Below are 25,207 nucleotides of genomic sequence, written 5' to 3'. Positions count from 1 at the left end.
TTCTAAGATTATCATTATCAAATTTTGTTTATTATTAATTGGAGGGTATGAGGAGCAGTTTCAGGAGGTACCAAAATGCCCGCGGGACTGCTACCCTAGTTTAGAGCTTCAGACCAAGTTTGACATTGGAAACCTTCCCATTCGATATCACTCTGTTGACTTAACTCGCCCTCTTTCCTTGACCGGTTAATTGCCGACAAGTCGCCCAACATACACGTTGCATTTTTAAAAACGTCTCCTCCAGGATCTAATTACTCTTTAATTTAAATGCAAACACCGACCCAGTAGGGCTCTTGAGGGAGAAGGAAGAAATGCTGCACAGATCTTGTACACAACGGCCTTTTATGAGACCCATTATATAATAAGGAGCATCTGGAGCTTTCTGAGGAAGGCACTCAAAAGGTTGACTCTCACCATCCCACCCTCAATTTAATCTCACCCCCCATCTGTATTCAAAGTTTATGCAAAGTACCTTTGCGACACAAGGACCAGTTCATCACAGTGTCTTAGAACTTCCTCCTTTTCTTTTCTCTTTTTTAATAAGACTTTGAGGGTATCAATGGGGCTGCAGTTGTTAATTCTCGTTCCCATAGAAAGGAAAAAAAAAACCACAAAGTTTTCAGCTTTTCTCCCAGACTTTATTGTTCGGGGAGAGAGAACTCCGCCTTCTCGATGCTTAAACAATTCATGATTTTTTTCCCCGAGTCTAGTTCAAGGAGACAAGGGTATTAAAGATCAAAAGGAAGATTCTTCCTTTAGAACTCTCTTTTCTTGTTGGATTGCAAAGTTTAAACTTGGCTAGGCACAGATGCATCCGTACACACGAGGCTTAACTTGCCTTTATCTGAAAAGAACCATTTCTTCTCTTTCATTAACTCACTAAACAAACAGGTAATGCCTGGAATTCTCCTCGGAGTTCACAAACTATCTCCTGTAGAACCACACAGCCAGAAAAATGAATCAAGAATCAAATGAGGAAGGATGGGTGGATAGAAAGGTCGATTTTAGAACAGAACAACAAGCAATGTCTTCATCTCCTCCTCCTCCTCCTTCCTCTTCTTTAAATTGATAGATGTCTTTTGTAATCTCAGGCATTTGGGAGTAAAGATATAATTAACGCTTGCATATTTTCTTGACCCCTATGAAAAAGGGTCTCTCAACATCCGTCCCAAAATAAACATGGAAAAGAGATTTTTCATTTCTGTACAGGAATGAAAAGACCAGTGATTTTTTTTGCTTTAATTTGGTTGTTTAATTATTTGTTTTTGCATAGAAAACACTTCCACAAAGTCAGTGATTGATTGATTGATTCATTCATTCATAGTATTTTTACCCTGCTCACTCTCCTTAGAAAGGACCTTGTGTGGCTTACATGATTAAAAGACAGTATGTAAAGCTAACAGTGCAAAACTTGGCTGTAAGATATGACAGATTTATGGAAGCATAACTCTACATGATACCAACTTCAATAGGATTTCAGCCATTGTGTCTTTAGAAATGGCAGCGTTACCCTGTAAGTTTTCTATTTAAGGAAATTTAATAGTTTAAAATTTAAGCAGCAGTCATTAAAAAAACTTTTTGGCCAATTTGTACAACTCATGCAAAATTTGTGAATTTCAGGGTTGTTTAAATTATTACAGATTAAATACTTTTATAGCAAAAGAAAGAGAAATAAGCAAATTATATAGAAATATAGCAAAATATTAAACAATATAGAACATACCAACCCCAGCCACAAAACAAAATATATACATATCACTTACATCAACTCAATGAACATAAATTAAGTAATGTACTCATCACCAGGACCAATAGAAACATATTTCCTTCACCAACCAATGATTATAATGCCCCACACCTCTTCCGAAAAGACATTATTTTAAGGAAGCAAAGCAGCTGTCATTTTTAATTTTGGGTCATTTGCAGAATTCATGCAAAATTTGTGAATTGCAAATTTTTGAGCAAATAAATAATATTTTGTAGGAAAATGGTCACTTTTTGCCCAGGGCATCCTCCTCATCACTGTGGGCACATGTGGAAGTACTTTGGCATCTTTGCCAGCAAGGAGGAGACATTGCAGCTCCTTATGCTGGCATGCAAGAACAGGAGAAACAAAGAAAAAGCTACTGGATGGGTGATAGTTCCCGGTCTGAAACACCAGGTGGAGAAATGTGAGGGGGTATGTGAGGGGGGGTTTCCCCCTTTTATATCAGAGCAGAAAGGGAGCTTGTCAAGAAAGATGCATGCTGTCATGCCAGGGGTGTGGCTGTAGCTGTCAACATCACCCATCCCACATGGGATTGCAAAAGGAGGTGTCTGGTTTCATGTCCCAAACCCTTTTCCAGTTGTTAGCCTGCAGCATTTCTCTTGGCGGTCCATGGACATATTTTAGATGTGCAAAGTAAGGTCTTCTTTAGTTCAAAGTTCTGAACATAGAGATGGCGAGGCCAGTTTGGAACATCTTGCAACTAGTACAAGCAACCTAGATAGCTATTAAGGACTAAGTAAACATGTAAAATATTGACAGAATCATGAAAAATTAATTTCTTCTAAACATTAAACATGGATTCTAATATTTAATGTGCATACATAAGAGAATTTCAGGCAAATGAGATCCAGCTAACCCTCCCTTGACTATCATCTGAAATATTTATTTGGGCCAAGTTATTAAAGAGTGGTTGATTGGGTTTAAGATTTAGGACCAGCTCATGAAAGTTACACAGTGCATTGGCAAGAGAGTAACATCCAGGTCAATTGCTGGTGGTGGAGAACCATGCTCACCTCGGGGTACAATTGGTCAACTAGTGTGCAATCAAAAGGAAGGTAGGAAGGAACTTTGTCTTTTTCCTCAAGGATTCTCCAACGCTCATAAAAATCAATCCATCCCTGCAGAGCTGGAAGGGACCCTATTGATCCTCAAGTCCTGCCCCTTTCAAGAAGGCACAGTGGGGAATCGAACTCCCAACCTTTGGCTTTGTAACCAGAAACCTAAACCCCCTAAGCTATCCAGCAGCCCCTGCCCCCAGTACCAGAAAGAGAAGGACATTTTAACCCAATGTGCTTTTCTACATCTCATGTGGAATGTCTCTGTGCAGGATAAGTGGTTCTCCTGTTACCTTGGCTAAAAGACTGTAGCAAGCCAAAGAGAGCACCCTTGACTGATCAGAATGACAGAAATAACCAATCTAATGCTACTAGACTTGTTTTGTTCAAGAAGGCAACAATTGTCCAAAAAAAGTGCAAATGTTCCAAATTTAGCAAATACATGCAAATGTCCTAAAAAAAGTTTCGGGAATGTGAAAAATGTCTGCAAAACCAGCACAACAAAATCAAAAACAAAGCCCTACCATCTTGTGGGGGAAGGGACGATATGAATGATGATGATTGCCATTACCGCCTTCATCATTTTTCATTTTCTGCAGGAGGATGAAGCAAATCATGATTCATTTCCTCCCAAGGGAGGCCAGGAGGTCTATGAGGAGGAGCCAGGCCATCTCTGTGTTGGCCACATTCTTGTGGAATGCTCTACTTGTGGAAGTGCACCAGGCCACTTCCCTCCTGGATGTTGAAGAAACACAGAAACACTCTACTTTTCAGGAAGGCACTAAAGATATCTTCCCTTCCTAATTGTCAGTCAATTCATTTTATTTTGACCTTTATATTCTCTACCCTGCATCCTGGGATTTTATGCCTGTTGTTCTTTATATACATCCTATTGCTATATTTTTATATTTGTGGACTGGGTGGGATTTGGCTGTTTATGTTTATCTTCTTGCTAGAAACTTTCCTGAGTAGAGGCAAGACCAATAGATGGCAGAGCTTAAGAATATAACCAATCAGTTAGTCAATCAATCAATAATAAATAAATTAAAAGCTGTTGCCTCTTTTCTTATAAAGGCCTTGACCCTGGTTCATATCATATATTAAGGAAAATGTGTATTTCCCTAAATGGTTTAGGTCTCTGGCTGCGGAGCCAGAGGTAGGTAAAGGTAAAGGTTCCCCTTGACATTTAGTCCAGTCATGTCCGACTCTAGGGGGCAGTGCTCATCCCCATTTCTGAGCCATAGAGCCAGCATTTTGTCCGTAGAAAAACCTCCTGGTCACGTGGCCAGCACGACTAGACACAGAATGCCATTACCTTCCCACTGAGGTGGTACCTATTTATCTACTTGTATTTGCATGCTTTTGAACTGCTAGGTTGGCAGGAGCTGGGACAAGCTATGGGAGCTCCCTTCATCGCGTGGATTCAATCTTACAATGGCTGGTCTTCTGACCTTGCAGCACAGAGGCTTCTGCGGTTTAACCTGCAGTGCCACCACGTCACTGTGCCTGCTTGACAGGGGCTGGACTGGATGATCCACAGGGTCTCTTCCAGCTCTGCAGTTCTAAGATGATTACTTCTGTCTGTGACAATATTTTATCTTCATTTTCTTGCATCTTTGCACCCTAGCCTCTAAATGAAGCCCATGTTTACCTTCTGATGAGAAGCCACACACCGATAGCAACCAAGTTCCCAACGTGATGTTGTTTTGCTTCTTAAAGCAGTTCTGCTCCTTAGCATGTGCTAAGTATTGTTGAGTTTCAGCTTCTGACCAATTTCCTTCTTTTCCTGAACTCTAAAGACTCCCCGGCCATACTTTCACGTATTGCAAATCTACCAGGGAAATCATTGGGGGGGGGGCTTTTTCCATTGCCCAGAGAGCGATACCCAACAAGAATGGACAGTGACTGATCGTGACACTGTGAAATTACTTCCACAATGGGTCAGGAGTGGAAGAGTTTCAGAGGTCAACTGGGGTATGGAAAGTTACACCACAGTTTCAGACCGAACAAATTGTCTTTCTCAAGCTTAAAAGAACGCATTCTTAAACTTTTCTAACTGCTAGAGGGGAGAGCCAAAACTGAATCCCTTGTAGGAATTATCATTAATATTTCAATAAAAGGCAAGTTACGGAGTTATAACAAGCTGGGTTAAGGCCAGGATGATTAGTTTTATTTTCACTTTAATTGCTTCCCTGATAGGACTTCAAAGTGATATGTGTGCTTGTTTTTAGCTTCTTTTTTTGGGAGGAAGGGGGGAAAAAGGTTATAAAAATGCTTGGCTTTCGCTTATACATTCACCCACTCTTAGGGAGGCTGGAAGTACACTTGCAAAAAATAAAGTTTTATTCTCCATCATCTGGAAAGTTGACACTTGATACTGAGAGAAACCGCGTAAGGATGGGGGGGGTGAAATCGTTGAATTCTATAGTCTCAATAAAATTTGTGTTTTCAGATATGCCAAGACTGGTTGGGAGAAGGAACGCTCATGGCTTACAGAATTCACCCATTTGTAAGCTTATAGAACATACTGGAGGGTGAAAGTCCCACAAAAAAAAAGGACAAACGATGAACATGGACAGAAATTTAAAAAATCGCTCAAGCAAATTTTAGTTGTTGGAGAAAAGTTGGGTGAATTAGGTGAAATGTTAAAAAAAAAGGACATATTAGAAAAATACCGTATTTTTCCGTGTATAAGATTATACTTTTGTCTAAAATCTTTAGACTAAAAATTGAGGGTCGTCTTATACATGGAAGTAAGCTGAGGAGAGAACAAAAACAAGTGGAGGGGAAAGCAGGGATAAAAGTGGTCCTGCAGGGCTTTGATCCCTGCTTTCCCCTCCACTTGCTGAGCCCTACTAAGATTTCTTAATTTTGGTTTAGAAAAGTGGGGGGCCTCTTATACATGGGGGTGTCTTATACATAGAAAAATACGGTATGTGCAGCTGGATATGAAGCAAAGAGGGGAAGAAAATGCCGATGGGTATGCAACATTTTTTAAAAATGAGAGGTTGTCTCATTCCTATGTCCAATCACCTTTATAACTGAAAAGATATGTACACAACCCAGCACAAAAAGAGGTGATAAAAAAAATCACACGTCAATTGATTGAGTATTCCAAAATGAAGTTGAAAATGAGATAGTTACTTAAGCATTCCAGGACTTTGCCAACCACAAGTTAGCACACAACCTGCTGTACTATTACAAATGGAGATCCACGTGGGCGCAGTTACCCATCTAAAGTCCGTCACATTGGTGTGTGCTTTCTCGGGAGTCCTGCGATGTCTCTAGAGGTGACTTTCACCTCTTTTAATAAGACACATGTTTATTAGCCCATCTGCAAAATATCTATGCTACATTTATTGCCACATTTACACTTTGTGATTACAAGGAGGAGAGGTAACAATAGTTTCAAGGTGACCATTGTAATTCAAGGTAATCATGGAAACTACAATAGTGTTGTTACCCGTGATTATGAAGAACATTATTAGGTAATGGTAGTCAATAAGGGCAAATGGGATTTGCTTCATGCTTAGAATTTTAGGGGCAACAAAGAGCCAAGGGAAAGATTGAAAGACGGAGGTGGGAAGCAAGGAAGGAAAGCCAACTGTGGTGGATGGGCAATGTTGGGTTTATTGCAATCAACCAAAGTCTCAAGGAGAAGGCTGCAAAGTCAATATGCTGGAGAAAAGATGTCATGGAGCAGAGAGATTCTCAACAGCCTGCCATGAAACCACCCTAGTACCATCCAATTTTTTCTTTTGTCATTAAGCCCTTGGCTTTCTTCCAAAGCTAATGACTAGAAACCAAGCCCTCTAAGGAAAGACTCAAGGAACTGGGCATGTTTAGCCTTGAGAACAGAAGACTGAGGAGATCAGATAGCACTTTTCAAATACAGAGAACAGGCAGGGTCTGTTCTTGATTATCCCAGAGCGCAAGGCATGTAATAATGGGCTCAAGCTACAGGGAGCCAGAGTTTGGTTGAATATCACGAAAAAACTTCATAATTGTTAGAGCAGTATGACAATGGAACGCATGACCTCGGGAGGGGATGAGCATTCAAGAGAACACTGGACAATCTGTCAGATCTGCTTTGACTTGATAGCCGTACAGGCCTCTTCCTACTGAATTATTTTATGTGCTTTTGAAACCCCTACTCATGCATACTATATTTACTGAATGGATCAAGGTGGCTTTTTCTGAATGGTCATTTCACTGCTTTTCAGCTATGGTCCACATCATATGCCATGACCCCCCAATATTTTTTTTTCTACAACCTATGTTTGAACTCATCAATGTGTTTAAACATGTTTATGAATGATCTGGTGAGAACAGCCAGATTACTCGTAGACATGCTTGAACTTGCTTAGGGGTTCAAATGCTGGTTGCAGAGAAAATGTGACATGTCATAGAAATCCTCCCCCTTATGAGGACAGAATGTTTCTGTGACCTTGCGTGAGAAGAGAACACAGCTGGGTGGCAGCAAACATATTTCATCTGCAGAAGGTCTTGGGTTCAAATTTCTGGTACCTCTACTCCATCCTAATGCCACCATCACCTTTTAGACGCTGACGAACAAGGGCAAAAACAAGGGGAACACTTCTTTCGCAGAGGTGACTGAAACCCTCGCCATATGCAGCACCTTCGACATCAGCAAAAAGCAGTTGCCTGAAAAGGTGAGGGACTCCCTGAACTGCGCTTCCTTCAGCAGGGATTTGGCGGTAATCTGCATTGTAATACGAAGCATGACTGATTGGGGAACATCAGTCAAAATAATGATATTGCCTGCCAGTCAAGATCTGAGAGAGAGTGTCTTCCCATTAAATCCCAAATCCGTCAGGAGAGGGGTTAGTGACATGCCTAATCTTTTCACTGTTCTCGAAAGGCATCTTACAGGTTGACTCTTCTTTCTCTCCCCCTCCCATCTCTTTCAGACATTTCTGAAACGGTGTGGGATTTAAAGGCAGCCTGTGCTCTCTCAGAGGGTCCCGTGGCTGACAAAAATACTTGTGGAAGAATTCAGAGGTGGTTTCTGTCTTGAACTGAAGCAAATGGCTTTTCGACTTCTCTCATCACCTTGCCGACAAAAGTTTGAATAGTCAAAGCTATGGTTTTTCCAATAGCGATGTATGGAAGTAAGAGCTGGACCATAAAGAAGGCTGACCGCCAAAGAATTGATGCTTTTGAACTGTGGTGCTGGAGGAGAGTCTTGAGAGTCCCCTGGACTGCAAGGAGAACAAACCTATCCATTCTGAAGGAAATCAACCCTGAGTGCTCCATGGAAGGACAGATCCTGAAGCTGAGGCTCCAATACTTTCGCCATCTGATGAGAAGAGAAGACTCCCTGGAAAAGACGCTGATGTTGGGAAAGTGTGAAGGCAAGAGGAGAAGGGGGATAACAGCGGATGAGATGGTTGGATAGTGTCATTGAAGCGACCAGAATGAATTTGACCGAACTCCGGGAGGCCGTGGAAGACAGGAGGGCCTGGCGTGCTCTGGTCCATGGGGTCACAAAGAGTGGGACAAGACTAAACGACTAAACAACAACAACAAAGCCCTGAGATGTGTCAAATTTTAAAAGGCCCCATCGCATCATGAAAAATGGATAGTACATTTGGGTCATAAGAACCCACTCATAATTAATAGCAATAATGCCAGCTATTAGATATTGTCAAATACCAGCGATCCAAATATATTTGTTGTTGTTCTTTAGTCATTAAGTCGTGTCCACTCCATCTGCAATGATCATGGAGCCCAAGAAAGTAAAGTCTGTCCCTGCCTCCATATCTTCCCCTTCTATTTGCCAGGAGGTGGTGGGTCCGGAGTCATATATCTTTTAGCCTTTTGTTTCTGTCCATGGAGTTTTCCTGGCAAAGATACTGAAGTGGCTTGCCAGTTCCTGCTCCAGGTGGATTGCGTTTCGTCAGAACTCTCCACTATGACCTGTCTTGGGTGTCCCTGCATGGCATAGCCCATAGCTTCTCTGAATTACTCTATCCCCTTTGCCACCACAAGGCAGCAATCTGTGAAGGGGTATCAGGGCTCTAGCAGGTCTTAATCTGGTCTTGGGGGGAAAAGACAGAAGCCTTGTTCAACATGGGCCCTTAAAACTGCTAGTGAAGCGACTGAATTGGCTGCAGCTAGGATGAAACACCAAGGACAAAATACAATGGCAGAAAAATGCCTGTGGGAGGCCAATTGTGGAAATGGTGTTTACTGCCCTCCTGCTGGCCATTGCACAAATGGGTTGCACGGCTGGTTACACCAAGGGCCCCCAACCCCCAGTCTGCAGCCTGCTGCCGGTCAGTGGTCTGGACTGGACCAGGAAGTGGAGACAGATCTCCAACCCACCCTGCATGCACTCCCCCCCCGCACGGCCCATTCATGTATGTGCATGAGTGTGAACATACCCACGCATGCGCCCCCACTCCTTCGTGCATCCGTGTGAGTGCTGGGGACGCCCCGCCTTCCCCAACCGGTCCGTGGTGTTAAAAAGATTGGAGACCACTGGGTTACACAATCAGTTGTGCTACCGACAGGACAAGCAGCATAACAACAGCCCAGACAACCTAAAAAAGGCCATTGGGAAGTGGCCTTGGTAACTGGATGGGTGGGATAGAAGTTGAATAAATAAACAAACAAAGAAATAAAATAAATGGCCCGCACGTGGCAGCATGCAAGTCAGTAAAATTCTCGCCAATGCTTCCAGCCGGCTCCTTTTTGTGTGCGAGACAAAGCAGTTTCTTCTGCCTGCAATACTGCAGGCATCCAGCACTAGGGAATAACTTTGGGGACAGTGAAATGGTGGTGGCAGCAAATATATAAACATCCTAGGTCCAGATTTGGGTTTGAACCCGACATGGAGAACGTGGTGGATTTCTGAAAAAACAAAAGAACGGTAAGGTTTCACTAGTGCTTTGTTTCAGAGTTGGCCATAATATAACGCATTGCTAGAATCCAGCTTCTCTCCGAGTGTAAGTGCATCTTGGCCGTTATGTACAACGAATTTCAATGGATTCTTTTATCCTTCCATGTCCCGTCTCTCCCGATCTATTAAAGGCAGCCTCTGCAGGTCCCTTTTTATGCGTCTCCTTCCTGATACCTAAAGTAAGAATTATATTCTTTGCTTTCTGCCCTCCTTCCTCGCAGGCCTGCCGACACCTCCTTCCGTTGATGGAGATTTAAAACATGGACAGAGCTAAAAATTTAATATGCACAATAAAATTTAGTATGTAGCTGAGCAAAAAGTCTATGCATCAAAAATTGGTCCAGTCGAGCAGTTTTCTAAATGATGTAGGAGAAAAATAATGGGGCCGAGTAACAGCAGGCTGACCCTTCTTTCCCATAAGGCTGGAAGATTTATCACCTACATAAGCAGAATGCTACAGAAAAAAGATCTATTGACCACAGCAATAATTCACAGACTAGTAAAGCTAGTAGAAGGATAGAACGCAGGGCTGCTGCTCGCTGATAGAACCTTTATTATGTGGTGCTCAGAATGGTTTCAAACAGCCCCTGACTTCACAAGCTTTGGTTTTTAATATTACAAACTACCTCCACTCTTTAGATTCGCCGTTTATTTACAATATTGTTATTGCGAAAGAAGGGGAGAAAAAGGGGGCAAAAGAGTAGCATTCAGGATTTGCCATTTGGACAGGAGAGGATTTTTTCCCCCTGTATTGGTGGAGAAGGTCTCCGGTGGCATACAAATATTTCTGAAAGGGAAACAGCGCTATGCTAGTTGTCTGTAATTGAATATAATATTTAATGGAGGGTGGTTTGAAAAATAAAAGACCAAAGAGTTATTTCTCTCCCTATCTGAATGGCAAATATTTCTTTCTCGGCAGGCCTCGATCTGGATATATTGAGAGGTAGGGGTCTGGAGGGCTAAATTATCATAGATTCTAGAACCATGGAGTTGGAAGGGGCCTCAAAGGTCATCAGGTCCAACCCCCTGCTCAAGGCAGGAATCCAAATCAAAGCAGATCGGACAGAGGGTGGACCCGTTTTCTTTTGAAGGCCTCCAGTGCTGGAGCGCTCACCACCTTCCGAGGTAATGGGTCCCGTTGTCATGCTACTCTAACAATAAGGAAGTTTTCACTGATATTCAGCCAAAATCAGGTTTCCCGTAGCTTAAGGAATATTATTTATGGTAATATTGGCAAGGATGGGAAAATCAAGTCACGATAAGGAAGGCATTTTTTCTAATTTGCTGCCACATTTGCCTTCACACACACACACACACACACACACACACACACACACACACACACACACACACACACCACCACCACCACCACCACCACCAAGAACAACAACAACACAATTTATTTCTTTCCCAAATATTTGATTTGCGAATGTTGGTAAATCGTGCACTAACAAAACGAAATGAATTCGCTTCATTGGACTTGTCAAATGTGAATAATCGCATTCGAAGGACCGCCATAATCTCTAAAAATAGCTTCGCAAAGTAACTTTGGAACAAAGTTGATGACTCACCAAATGTTCCAACAGCACAGTAACTTTGGATCTCCCACTGGTTAAAAAAAAAACTCCTACGTAAGTAAGAAGATACTTTTAAGAATACACAACTCAATAAACAAGTCCTGGATATTTCTTTGTCCAAACCAGTGAAAGATATTAAAGTGATTCTGGTCTGGACTGCTGGGCAAAATGTTACTCATTGCACTAGAATGTAACAACATCACCCTCTTTTGCTTTGCTTTATTACCTCTCCCAATACCACAAAACGTGGGACATGGATAAGACAGGCATCAAAATCTCTCTTTTTGTTGTTTTTGTGTGATATCCTTTCTATGTGGTATTACTGGTGCGGGATACAGCATTGCATAAACCAACCCTCAAAACAGGGGTGCACCAAACAAAACAACAACAACTAATATTCGCAATTGTTGAAGAACAGTTGCTTTGTGTCTGGGTGAGAAGTAGTTGACTGATGGGGAAAAAATAGTCAGCTTCTTGGATTGTCCCCTGCGTGGTGTTCCTTTGTGAATGGTAGTGAGCACAAGAGGGGATCCCGTAGACCATCTTGGCGGCTGCCATGGGTGTCGTCAACATTCTGGCTGGCCTTTGCTATATAAACCTTGTCATCATTTTTCCTATTGGCAAAAAGGGGACAATTTTGCAGCAATATTGGGTCATTTCCTGGCTTTATGAATAATGGGTACAGGAGCACAATATGTCACATTCATGAACTGGAAATTTTTTTGGAAGAATTGAATCTCACTGATGCACACGGTGAAACACCCCCATAAAATAATCCTGTAACTCTGAAATGGCTGTGCAGGCCATACTGTAAAAACTTGCTGATGCAGGAACTTGATCTAGGTATTTTAGAACAAAACAAATGGAACAATGGGCAATTTCTAAAGCCACTTGCTAGGTCTCAGCTAGAGCAGTCACAATGAACACAGAGGACTTTGGTAAACCATCAATTAGGCAAGCCCCATTGATTTTATGGATCTATATTAGCTGAGGCTAACAAGTGGATTGACTCCCTGATGTATTAATTCTCTTGTGGAATGAAGACCAGGAGACCCAAAACTCCCAAATCCACAGAGGAATCCCAATGAGGCATGCAGCTAGTTCCTTTGCTCCCTGGGGCAAGTAGAGAATGATTTTGGAGATTAAGTCTTTACAAGACTGAAGCAAGGAGACCAGTTGGTCCACCCAGCAATACACACAGAATGACTACGATAACCACAGCAACAGGCATGGGGAAGTAATGGGCTCCCAGACCAATGACATCAGAAGCTGAAGCTCCATCCCAGTGATAATTTTATTTATTTATTTATTTATTTATTTATTTATTTATTTGATTTATATCCCGCCCATCTGATAAATCTATACCACTCTGAGCGGCTAACAACAATATTAATACAATTATAACAGCATAAAATAAAAATCTCGATTAACAAACATAACAATCGTAAATAACAGATAAAGAGAAAAATAAATTAAATTAAATAAAATAATGAGGATGAACCAATTTATCTATCAGGTTCTAGTTGCCTTGAATGCCAATGGATCAAGGTTATCAACAACCATCTAAGGCCAGGTGTATATGATGTTTTACAAGCAGTTGGATCCAGAGGTAAGTAGGCAGAACCAGTCCAGTTTCACACATAAGTCGATGGCCAGGGAGTCACACAAGACCAATCAAAAGTTTGGAACCAAAGGCAAGAAGCACCATCTGCTCTGAAGACATGGATGAAAGTCCACCATGGAAATGGAGGTCAAGAATATGGTATCGCCCCTCTGCCATAAAAGGAAAGTTTATGCTTTGAAAGAAAAGAAAAGTGAATAGGGCCTGAGGTGTTGTTGTTTCTAATATTCACAAATGGATTCATCTCTAGCTTATAGCCCTGCACTAGGTTAAGGCAATTCAATTCGAAGGGGGAAACAGGAAGTGATGGAAATGGATACAGGAAGTGGCCTGGGAGAAAGGCTCCCCACCTGTCCTGGACCATGAACTGATACTTTATCTCTTTTTTTTGGGGGGGGGAAATCACTTTCTGTTTCAATTATTTGTATTCCAGAGGTTTCTCAACAGCCCGGGCATCTCTGCTGGTCAATAATAAAGTTCATTAAAAAACAAAAGATCTCGTGCACAATTGTGTAATCATAAAACATCCCATAAAAGATCACCTGGCTGTACTAGTCATGTTCATGAAAGGGATCAATGCTCAGTAATGGCCAGCGTCAACAGCCGAGAAATCCCATTGTCTTGTTTTTGTCCTGCAAATGCTAAAGTTCAAATCCCCAATGGCTTCTAACGACAACAAAAAAAGGGTTAAAAAAAAAAGAAGAGGGAAGGAATTTGTTATTTAAAATATAAATTTGTATCGGGTAGAACCGAGCCGAGGAATAAATGTGCCACCACCAAGTTGGGCGTGACGTGCATCGAGACGGTGCAACTTGCCAAAGTCATTTATCCACAATAAACACACATCCAAACTGGCCAATATCTACTACGGCACAGAAAGGAAATGTAAAGCAAAGTACATCATTTATCATTACCAGACAGCTCGGCAATATTGTGAGCACAGAATGGTTCAGGGGAGAACACAGGGCTTTGGAGAATGCAAAGCGTTTGTTAAGCTTCTGCTTATTAGTGCTATCTCGACACCAGAAACTTTAGACCTTTCGCTTATTACATGGGGGACTGGCACAGAACTTTTGAGCAAGTGGCAACTCGCTCAGAACTGGAAAGATCTGCCGTTTGCTTCGCTTTTCAGTCAAAGATCTTGATCTAGAATGCAGACACATGGGATCTACGAAAGAATGGGTGAGTCAACTTGTATGTAAATCCCATTGAATCAGTAGGTCTCCTCTGGGTGAGCAGCGAGATACTGACCATAGATATATAGAAAGGAATCCAGTGGTCAATGAATCCAGCTTCCCAATGAAGGAGGAAACAATCAGCTAAAGCATTACTGACATGTGGCCGTCCAAACCATGTTTAAGAAAACCTCCATGTCAAGGGTAAACCACCATTTTCTGAGGTAGTCTGTTAGGACAGTGGTCCCCAACCTTGGGGCCTCTGGATGTTCTTGGACTACAACTCCCAGAAGCCTTCACCACCACCTCTGCTGGCCAGGATTTCTGGGAATTGAAGTCCAAGGACATCTGGGTTACCCAAGGTTGGGGACCACTGCTCTAGAATCTTCTCCCTTTGAAGAGTGAAACCCATTCACACAAAAAGCACGGAAGGACTAGCTGACTGTTAAGAAAGATGCAAACAATGGAAAGTCTTGACATAAAACAGTAGTCATCCCAATTTGGAGTAATTTTGCACAAAAATAAGATTTTCTCTTTCTGCAGATGAGAAAATGTTTCCAGTGATTCATCTTTGAGACACTCCCTAATCTAGTAGTTACTGCACCTCCTAAATAGCATGAAGTCTCCAGTGTGAGCCTCAGGCAATGGCTAAAAACCCAATGATCTTTCTGTGTTGCTGTTCAGTCATTTAGTCATGTCCGACTCTTCGTGACCCCATGGACCAGAGCACGCCAGGCCCTCCTGTCTTCCACGGCCTCCCAGAGTTGGGTCAAAGTCATGTTGGTCGCTTCGATGAAGCTGTCCAACCATCTCATCCCCTGTCGTCCCCTTCTTCTCTTGCCCTCATACTTTCCCAACATCAGGGTCTTTTCCAGGGAGTCTTCTCTTCTCATGAGATGGCCAAAGTATTGGAGCCTCAGCTTCAGGATCTGTCCTTCCAGTGAGCACTCAGGGTTGATTTCCTTTAGAATGGATAGGTTTGTTCTCCTTGCAATCCAGGGGACTCTCAAGATCCTCCTCCAGCACCACGTTTCAAAAGCATCAATTCTTTAGTGCTCAGCTTTCTTTATGGTCCAGCTCTCACTTCTATCTTTGTATAAGGTCTGCTAATTGTGGATAAAGGACATGATGCCAGGGGCATGTCCTGGTCCAATGCCTAGACATATACTGTACCTCATTGCACAACTGAGATGCAACCCAGCAGTTAGCCACAATTAGCTATGACAAGTTAGCTACATCAGCCTTCTGTGAATACCAGTAGGAGTCTGGCCAACATCTTCTTAATCTGAAGCCACTTCTTCCAGGAACCCCTTCTACAAGAGATAGCCTGAGTTGCTAGTTAATTATCATCCTTCATCGATAAGACAAATGGAATGGGACATTATCCCTGGTTGATGGAATGGATGATAATCATCATGTGCTGTCAAGTCAATTCTGACTTATAGCAACCCATTTTCAGGGTTTTCCAGATAGAGAATAGACAGAAGTGCTTTACCTTTACCTTCCTCTAGGGGAGCCCTGAGACTGTGCAACTGGCCCAAGGCTACCCAGGCTGGCTCTCCTTCCTAGGAGGCACAAATGGGGAATTGAACTCCCAGCGTCTGGCTCCACAGCCAGATAAGTTCTATCTATTTCAGAAACACTTTAATATCCCATTGGTCCTCCAGAATATTGGTGAGTCACACACACATGTAGCCTTGCACAAGCATTGCTGCAGCTTCGAAGGCCACCACAAAATCCCCCCTTTCACTAAAAATGGAAAGCTAAAATATTTTTGAACAAAAAGAGGAGCAAAACCTTCTGTTCCTGCTTCTGGTGGCTTTCAGAAGGGGTGGGTCGTGCATCCAGGGCCCATGCCTTCAAATCTAGCTTTCCACGCTCCCCTGTCTGTTTTTGCAGAATGGAACAATGCAGGGCAGAATCCTTCCTCAAGCACGAATGCCATAAGCTGGTTCCAAACGGAGCCGCGAGCGTAAAATCACATCACCTTAACAGCCACCAGCGAGAGAGAAAAAGCTGATTGCTTGGGCTTCCAGCAGACCGCTCTGCCTCTGAAAAGTTTGGCAGACCTTTGGTGGGCCAGATGTCCATCATAAATTTATGAAATAAAGTGGGTTATTTAATGTGGCTCAGAACAGGTTGCACGATGCGAACGGCTCCATGTTGCCAAACACGGAATGGATGGGTGCCAATACCATTGCCGTCCTCCCGTTCAGAGAAGCTAACAGAGACATCTCCTCCTTCCTTATGTTTTTGTCAAACTGGTGAACTTTGGGAGAAGCAGGAGAGGAAAACATGGGGTCTGGATCTTTAGTTTCCAAAATCCATAAAATCCATATATGGCTGTATTTAAATGCCTGGAACCATCATGAAGTTGCAGTATGTTGTGCCATAAAATGAACAGCTTCACGAGCGATGAAACTAGATGCACCCCCCTGCCATTTTTGGAGGACGCAGGCTGAGAGATCTTGCCTTCCCATAATAATCCTTTGTTCATTTCGACAGTGTTTAGTCCTGGAAGGTACAGGGAAGTTTAACCCTGAGAAAAGAAGTGGGAGGGGAGATAGGAGAACACTTTTCAAATACCTGAAACGTAGTCCTACAGAGGAGGAGGGGCAGGCTCTGTTCGCGATATAGCAAACCCTAAATGTATAGCATAGGGACGTGGTGGCGCTGCAGGTTAAACCGCAGAAGCCTCTGTGCTGCAAGATCAAAAGACCAGCCATCATAAAATCAGATCCACATGATGGAGTGAGCTCCCGTCGCTTGTCCCAGCTCCTGCCAACCTAGCCGTTCGAAAGCATGCAAAAATGCGAGTAGATAAATAGGTACCACCTTAGTGGGAAGGTAATGGCATTCCGTGTCTAGCCACGCTGGCCACGTGACCACGGAAACTGTCTTCAGACAAAACGCTGGCTCTACAACTTGGAGACAGGGATGACCACTGCCTCCTAGAGTCGGACACGACTCGACTAAATGTCAAGGGGAACCTTTACCTTTTATCTTTATGATCTGTGACAGACTTTTCCATGCACTTCTACAAAAATAATCATATGACAATGCTAGTATGTGTGCTACTGCATCCAGACTGTTCTGCGACAATGGAGAGAAGAAGAGGGAAAAGCACACACACACACACACACACACACACACACACAGAGAGAGAGAGAGAGAGAGAGAGAGAGAGAGAAACTCCAAGTGAGGGTGGAGAAATTGGTTTGATTTGCATTTTGGCCATGAACTAAGCTGAAGTACATTTTCCAAACTAATTTGCAAAACGGGAATTCAGCCATTTCTGATTTGTGCATCTCTGAATTTTGTGAAGTTGTTGGCCAGTCAAGAGTGGCATGCAAAAAGAGAAACACTGAAAAATGTTGCAGAGTTTTGAACATTTGGTTTAAATTCCTTTTCGTGATGCAGTAAAAGTACAGAGGCTCACAGAAGAATAACAGAGCAGAATAGCTACAAGTCCCCCAAAGTCCACCCCTTTCTAATTAACTGGCACCGAATGTCTCAGTAACTCACTTTGAGACATTTGTAGGAGAGTGAAAAAACATTTCTTTACTTAGTTACTTGAAATTACAGACTCGAACTTGGAAGCTGCCTCTTCTATGCCCCAGCATAGAAGATGTTTCAGAATCACCTGTCAGAATGAAATAGGTGACAACATATAAATGTCTTTTTGTTCAACAAGAAACCATGAAATGATTCTCCTTGCCTTTACAACAGTGAGATATTTTCTGTTGGCATCAATGAGAAAACCAATCCTGCCTATATTTCACACATGGTAACAATCCTGTACAAAAGTGACAAAAACTGCTGTCTCGTTGTATGGATATTTAAAAATGGGAAGTTTCGAATGGGTTGTCTGCATCTTTTAAATCAATCACCCAGCACTTCTCTGCTTCCTCCCTGTGTGTGTTTCGCTTTACAGAGGGAAAAGAGGCTGTCTTTACACAGAGGCATTTTTGCACAAGTAGATGGAAAGCTCAAATCGAAAAAGGATGGGTCCATACCATACAGCAGGACACTCGTATCTGCAGGATGCAACTGCTGATTCACTTACCCACCATCTGAAAATATTGAAATATTAGAAATATTAGAAGAAAAGTCCCAAAATTTAGACTAGATTTCCATGATGTTGTTACCAGAATGGGCCACTGGATGGAGCCAGAGAACATGCCATATGTACCTTCACTATTAAAATAATGTTCTGCATTTTTCAGGATCCATACGTGACAGCGTGGAACCGATGCCCCCCCCCGGCGTATACAGCGGTCCTACTGTACGGAAAGTGAGAATCTGTTGACCACCTGTCTTATCCAGAATGAATCAGGTCAATCATAGGTTTGTTTGGATCTCTACATGTAAAGCCTAACAAAAATAAATAAATAAAGTTACGCATCCGGTAATACACATGAGTTGACCAAAGGCATAGGATCTGGTCCCAGACTTGCCCAGTCCTGACAGCATTTGCCATACAAACTTCTCTGATGGCTTGTTCTATCTGGGTTCAGACCACTTTAATGAAACTTTTCATAGGCATGAAAGTGTCTCTGTTAATGAGAGTTTAAGGAGATGCCTTAAATCTGAAGTGAAAGTTGCCAAGAGTAGAATATAACCTCAGGGTTTTCCTGTACATGTTCGCTAATATTACAAAGAATCTTCTTGAGAAACCTCTGAAGAAGTCGGTTTCCTTTAGGAAGGAAAAGATGTAGAGCACAGAGAAATACAGGGAATTGAAGATGAATGAATTTCGCTATAACGTTACACAGGACATGTTATTAATAGAGCAAGAGGCCTGGGTTTTTGGAATACAAAACACCATAACTTGCAAGTTAATGGGGGGGATGATAAAGAAAAGAAATACAGTATTCTTTTTTCCCTCTCTCTTTTTGGTTCTGAGATACAGTGGTGCATCGATTTACAAACTTATTTTGCTCCAGAATATGGTCGTAATTCGAAATGGTCATAAGTTGAAGCACCATTTCCCATAGGAATGCATTGAAGCACCATTTCCCATAGGAATGCATTGAAGCACCATTTCCCATAGGAATGCATTGAAACATGATTAATCCATTCCAGCTGGGAATAAAAATTACCAAAAAGCACACACACACACAAAACACAACCCCCCCCCAAAAAAACCCACACCACTGTAAGACCCATCGGAAACGTAATTAATCCATTCTGGACAAAAGGGAAAAAAAAACCCAAAAGCAAACGAATCCTGCAATACCCATTGGAAATGGGGGAACAAAAGCCCAAAAATGAACAAACCCTGCAAGACTCATCGGAAACACGAACCTCCCTCAAAAAACAAACAAACAAACAAAAAACACCAAAGACTGCAAGACCCATCACAGCACAGAAACATAACCCCCCAGCCCAAAACCACCCTGCAAAACCCACCCAGAACAGGCAGTTTTTAAGAAGCAGAAAGCAGCACCTTACCAGGCAGTCCCCCTCCGACGCACACTCTCTAACCGCTGGGGTGAAAGAGCTACAAAGAAGCAGCCTCTTCACCACCAATGGTTAGCAAATTTGAATTCCCCGCCTGTTTCCCTGCCTTTTTTCCAATCATAACTCAAATCTCCGGTGGCAAGTTGAAGCAAAATTTTGCGGCCGGAGCTGGTCGTAACTCGAATTGGTCATAAATCGGGACGTTCGGAAGTCGAGGTACCAGCTTAATCAACTATTGACTTGTGTGTCAAATACAGACAGGACTTTTTGGATTTTCTAGACTACATACACCATCATTCTCCATTCTGGGAGTTCTCCGTACCTTAGAGGTACTTCACAAATAGGCCTACATTAGAAGGTTCTGAGTCTTAGCTAGGCCTAGCTTCAGCCAGCTTCCTGTTTAGAAAGAAAGCTCCCAGCTGGCACTGGGGCAGGAACAGGAAGCTGGGCTTGAGCTAGGCCTAGTTGAGTCTCGGATCCTTCCACTTTAGGCCTTATCTCCCAGGTGCATCACATTCAGGGGTTCATAAGGCTCCTATAACATAGGGAGAACTCCCAGAATGGAAAATGATTGTGTTTGTCGTCCAGAAAGATCTGAAAACCCCATCCTGAGCGTCCAATGCAAACTCAGAACTGGTCCCATTTTGCAATGTGGCAGCCGTACCAGATTTTGCCGGGGATATAGAGATGTGTTTGCTCATGATTCCATCCTAAAGCAAAGAAAATCTTATCACAAACTTGAGGGGTCAATGATAGTAAAGGGGGGGGACACACCAACTATTGCATGATGCACCTTTTCTTGATTTGCTTGTGTTTTGTGCTTTATTCTTGTTTGCCTAGCGATTGCCTGAATGTTTTACCTCCTGACCTAGTTCTTTGTCGACAGCAAAACAGGATCAAAGCATCCCTTGCTATCTTAAAGGGTTACGGGGAGAGGGGGGAAACCAATGAGGAGGTCACTAGGATGTTAGCTAGTTAGCTGGCAGTCTTCCGGGAAAAGGCGAGAAACAGTTTTGAAGTGGTCGTAATTATGGATCTATTTTAGGAAAGCCTCTAGATCAAAAGAAGAAAAGGAAAACATTACTTCAGGTCCCGGTTTGTTTTGAGACTTAGGAAATAATTTAGTGTAGAGCGTAGTCCATAAAGCAGTAGACAACATATGTGTGTTTTTTAGAGTTTTGCTTTCTCTTTAGTCATGAAAAAATATTAGCAGAGCCCGCAGTTTCAAATAATGTGTCATTTGTAATTGATCCCATTTCACAGTAGCAAAGCTATAAATACATTACATTTGAAAAGCTTTGATCCCAGTTTGTTATCAACAAACCACGAGGTGAGGAGGTAAGAAGTTCAGGCGCAGGGTGCTCATTGTGGTTTGACCAATGATTTGGACTGAATCAGGGCTTTTTATGCTTTCCCCCGGTGGCCTCAGTGTGGACCAGCACTCTGTACAGTTTCCCTTCATGCTAAACCCAGTGTTTGCAAGAGTTGAAACAGTTGAAATAATGATAAAAAGATGCTATGCAGTTAAAAGTGGGGATGAGGGAATAAAAAGTATCAATGCCTTATAAGGAAGATTGTTGAGTCAGCCTTAAGGGAGGAGATTGACAGCTTCGCCCTCCAATCAAACAGGGCCTTTGAGTGAGGTAACTCAGCTGTAGAAGTCGATCTCTGCCTTTTTTAAAAAATGTGTCACACAAAGTTGGAGGTAGCTCTTGGTATAGTATAGTGATCCTCAACCTTGGGTACCTGGATGTTCTTGGACTAAAACTCCCGGAATCCTTCACCATTAGCTGTGCTGGCCGGGATTTCTTGGATTTGTAGTCCAAGAACATCTGGGGACCCAAAGTCAGAAACCCCTGGTGTAGCATATTGCCTCTGCTTCGCATTCTCAAGTTGTCTTCGGACTTGTGTGCATGCTTGCAAATGAAACCTGCCCTCCTGTGGCAAAATACAAAAGGTAAAGAGAAATCAAGAAAATGTCAACAAAACCTGTAATTTTCCCAATTTAACAAAGGATGACCTCATTCCTAAACTGTAATCTCGGTTATTTTTATAGTTACAGGGGTACGTCTTGAGTAAATAATAGAGGAAGGGTATCACAAGTTCAAGCGCTGGCTCATGTTGTCACCTCATGAGCTATTGTTGTTGTTTAGTTGTTAAGTTGTGTCCGACTCTTCGTGACCCCATGGACCAGAGCACACCAGGCCCTTCTGTCTTCCACTGCCCCCCCCAGAGTTGGGTCAAATTCATGTTGGTCGCTTCGATGACCCCATCCAGCCATCTTGTCCTCAATCATCCCCTTCTCTTGCCTTCACACTTTCCCAACATCAAGGTCTTTTCCAGGGAGTCTTCTCTTCTCATGAGATGGCCAATGGTCTTAGGGAACAAGGACTCAGAATGAGGCACTTCCTCAGCCTCTTATTTTATTTATTTATTTATTTATTTATTTATTTATTTATTTATTTATTTATTTATTTATTTATTTATTTATTTATTTATTTATTTATTTATTTATTTATTGGACTTATATACCGCCCCATAGCGCTTCAAGCACTCTCCAGGCGGTTTACAATGCTGGGTACTCATTTTACCGACCTCGGAAGGATGGAAGGCTGAGTCAACCTTGAGCCGGCTTCCTGGGATTTGAACCCCAGGTCGTGAGCACAGTTTTAGCTGCAGTACAGCGTTTTTAACCACTGCGCCACGAGGCTCAATCTTTTGCTAGGATGAGAAAAGCTAGGACTTCCATCTGTGGTGCAGAGTATTAGATTACTTGGGGAAGTTCAAGTAAAAGAGGATCAGCCATGAGCTATGCAGGCCTTGAGGTATATCGGCCATGGCTAGGAATAATGACGCCATTAATGAGGTATCATAATGGCATTCAAGAGATCTTTCAGGTCTGTTTTGACATGGATTCCTGCATTGGGCAAGGGGTTGGACTTGATGACCTTACAGGCCCCTTCCAGATCCCTGATTCTGGCTGTATAATATGCTACCAAAAAGCGCCCCCTATTCCACAGCCTAGCCACTATTTTCTGTACCTAAGGAAGGCTCCAGAAAAGGAAGGGTGGAATGGCCTTCCTCCTCAACACCATCATCCACCCCGTCCTAATTCATTATCTGACTGGAATCAAGATTTCATTTCTTCTCTGGGAAGCATGGAAATACAATTTTGTTTGGTATTCCGATCGCCACCGGAAAAGCGCCTCCGATAATGAATGAACAAACTGTTTCGACGAGGAGCGGTCGGGGAGATGGCGTGTCGGCGTTATTGCTGATGCGCGGCGGCGGAGAGCGTAGATTTGTATTTGTGTGGTCTTATTTGCCTTGTATATGGCTGCTCTAGTTAATGTGGACATTTGCACAATCTTCCTCATGTTTGGTAGCTTCCCCCGAGGAGAGCAGCCGCGGAGGCCATAAAAGAGAGCAATAAACCCCGTATTAATAATGCATGCGGAGTTATGCGTTTCGTGTCGTGCGGCGTGGGGAAGACACTGAAAAATGCGCCTTTCCCTTCTTTTTCTCCTTCCTGAAATGCGTTCGGCACAAATCACAGAAACACGCACGTGCACACATGCACGCCCTCTTCTCCAAGCAAACAATGCCTCTGTAGCGTGGCATGTTAAGCAACATTTTAAGATTATGCTTCCCAATACAATCATGCGTAGCATAAACAATCGCTTCCAGATACGTGCGTGGCTATTTGTGGTAGGAAGAGAAGGGCAGAGAAGGGGAACAGGGGCAAAAATGCACACACAGCCAAAATGTCTAGCTTCATTCCAGAGTAAAACAAAGGCCTGGGGACCTAGTTTTATTCCCCCCTCCTCCTGCACTGGATTTTTGGACACTTCCCCTAGATTTATTACTGGATGTGACAGCCCTGTGCATTTATGGGTGTGTTCCTTCCTGTCTCTCATGTGTCTTCGTGCAAAAAAATGGAAGGGATGGGCATGATCCAGATTATGACATCGCCTCCCATTTCACACACAAAAAGCCGAGGAAGATGATTTCAAATTGGTAGGAATTATCTGGGGAGAAAATTATAAGCTTTCCTCCCAGCATATATTGAACTAAAACCATCTGTTTAGCTTCTAAAGCACAGGGTCTTTCACACACTGGGAAGAGAGAAGCTCCTGATCAGTGCCAGGATCCAGAGGTGTGCTTTGACTGGATTCTGTTTCTTCTGCCAAAGCCAGGTGTCCCTGCCCCTTCCTTCCTCCCATTCCATCCTTACATTCACCTTAACGGCTGGGAGATCTTCTGGAGGATATCTTTTCAGCCCCATGGAGGGCCGCAGGAGGGGAAGAAAATCCAGATCTCACAGATGTCGGATAACAAAGCATGCTGTTCAGTTTTGGGCAGATGTGCAATAGTGAGGTTGATAGAAGCAATGATTCCTAATATGGGATCAGGGCTCTCGACACTATCCTAGGACATCCACATCCATACCTGTGAAATGGGGAGAGCAGATGATGCTATTTGCAACCCTCAACAGCAAAACAATAACGACCACCACCTTTACATTCCTGGCCTTCTTATTGCTGCATGAGAGTGCAACAGTACATATTGTGAAACAGAGCTAATCAGCATTCCATAAGGCAACTCAAAAAATGGGGGTTTCCAGAATGAAAATTTAATTAAGAAAATGAACCTCGGATCAGTACAGAATTTGGCATAAACTGCCATTTGCACTGTTGAAAAGCAACCCTTACAATTTTGTGTTTGGGTGAGAAGTGGTTGATTGATGGGAAAAGAAGTCAGCTTCTGGAATTTTCCCTTGCATAGTGTCACTTTGTGAATGGTATTGAGCATGAGAGGGTATCCCATAGACCATCTTGACTGCTGCCATGGGTGTCCTTAACATTCTTTCTGCTCTTTGCTATGCAAAGCTTGGCCTCCTTTTTCCTGCTGGCAACGCAGGCACAATATTGGGCCATTTCCTGGCTTTTTGAAATGTGGATATAGAATCATGATATAGAATCCCATATTCATAAACGGAGGTTTTGGGGTTTTTTGTTTGAAGAATTGAATTACGTTCACACTGATGAAGTGTAGCTTTAGACCCTTTCTCAGTGGATTTAAAGGGCAATTAGAGAGATCCATGGAGTAAAACATCTATGAAACAGCTTCGAATCATGAGTTCTAAATAGATCTTCTATGAATAGGACAAAATGACTCAGAATCTGCTGAGGACTAACCCCAGGGCAACTATATTGCCATTAGGTCCTGTGTCTGAAAGGCTAAAAAAGGCTCTCATTGGCCACTTTAGAAAACATACAGGTATGTAGAAGAGTAGATTGCAGAGGCTGGATTTGCTGGCAGTAGGGCAAGTAATCCACACCGAATTTTAGGCTATAGTAATAATCATGTGCCTTGAAGTCCATTCTTTTCAGGCTTTTCCAGATAGAGAATACTCAGAAGTGGTTTAACATTCCCTTCTTTTTGGGTGTACCTTTGGAATGTTGCAGCTGGCCCAAGGCTACCCAGGCTGGCTCTTCTCCTGGGAGGTACAGTGGTGGAATTGAACCCCCAACCTCTGGCTCCACAACCAACTACTTAAACCACTGAGTTAGCCAGACCACAGTTTAGGTTTTAGAGCTGTCCAGGGTGCTGAATTCTATCC

This window comes from Pogona vitticeps, chromosome 13, assembly GCF_051106095.1.
Source record: "Pogona vitticeps strain Pit_001003342236 chromosome 13, PviZW2.1, whole genome shotgun sequence".
Classification (NCBI taxonomy): Eukaryota; Metazoa; Chordata; class Lepidosauria; order Squamata; family Agamidae; genus Pogona; species Pogona vitticeps.
The sequence above is the reverse complement of the archived record's forward strand: the minus strand, read 5'-3'. Positions refer to the sequence as shown.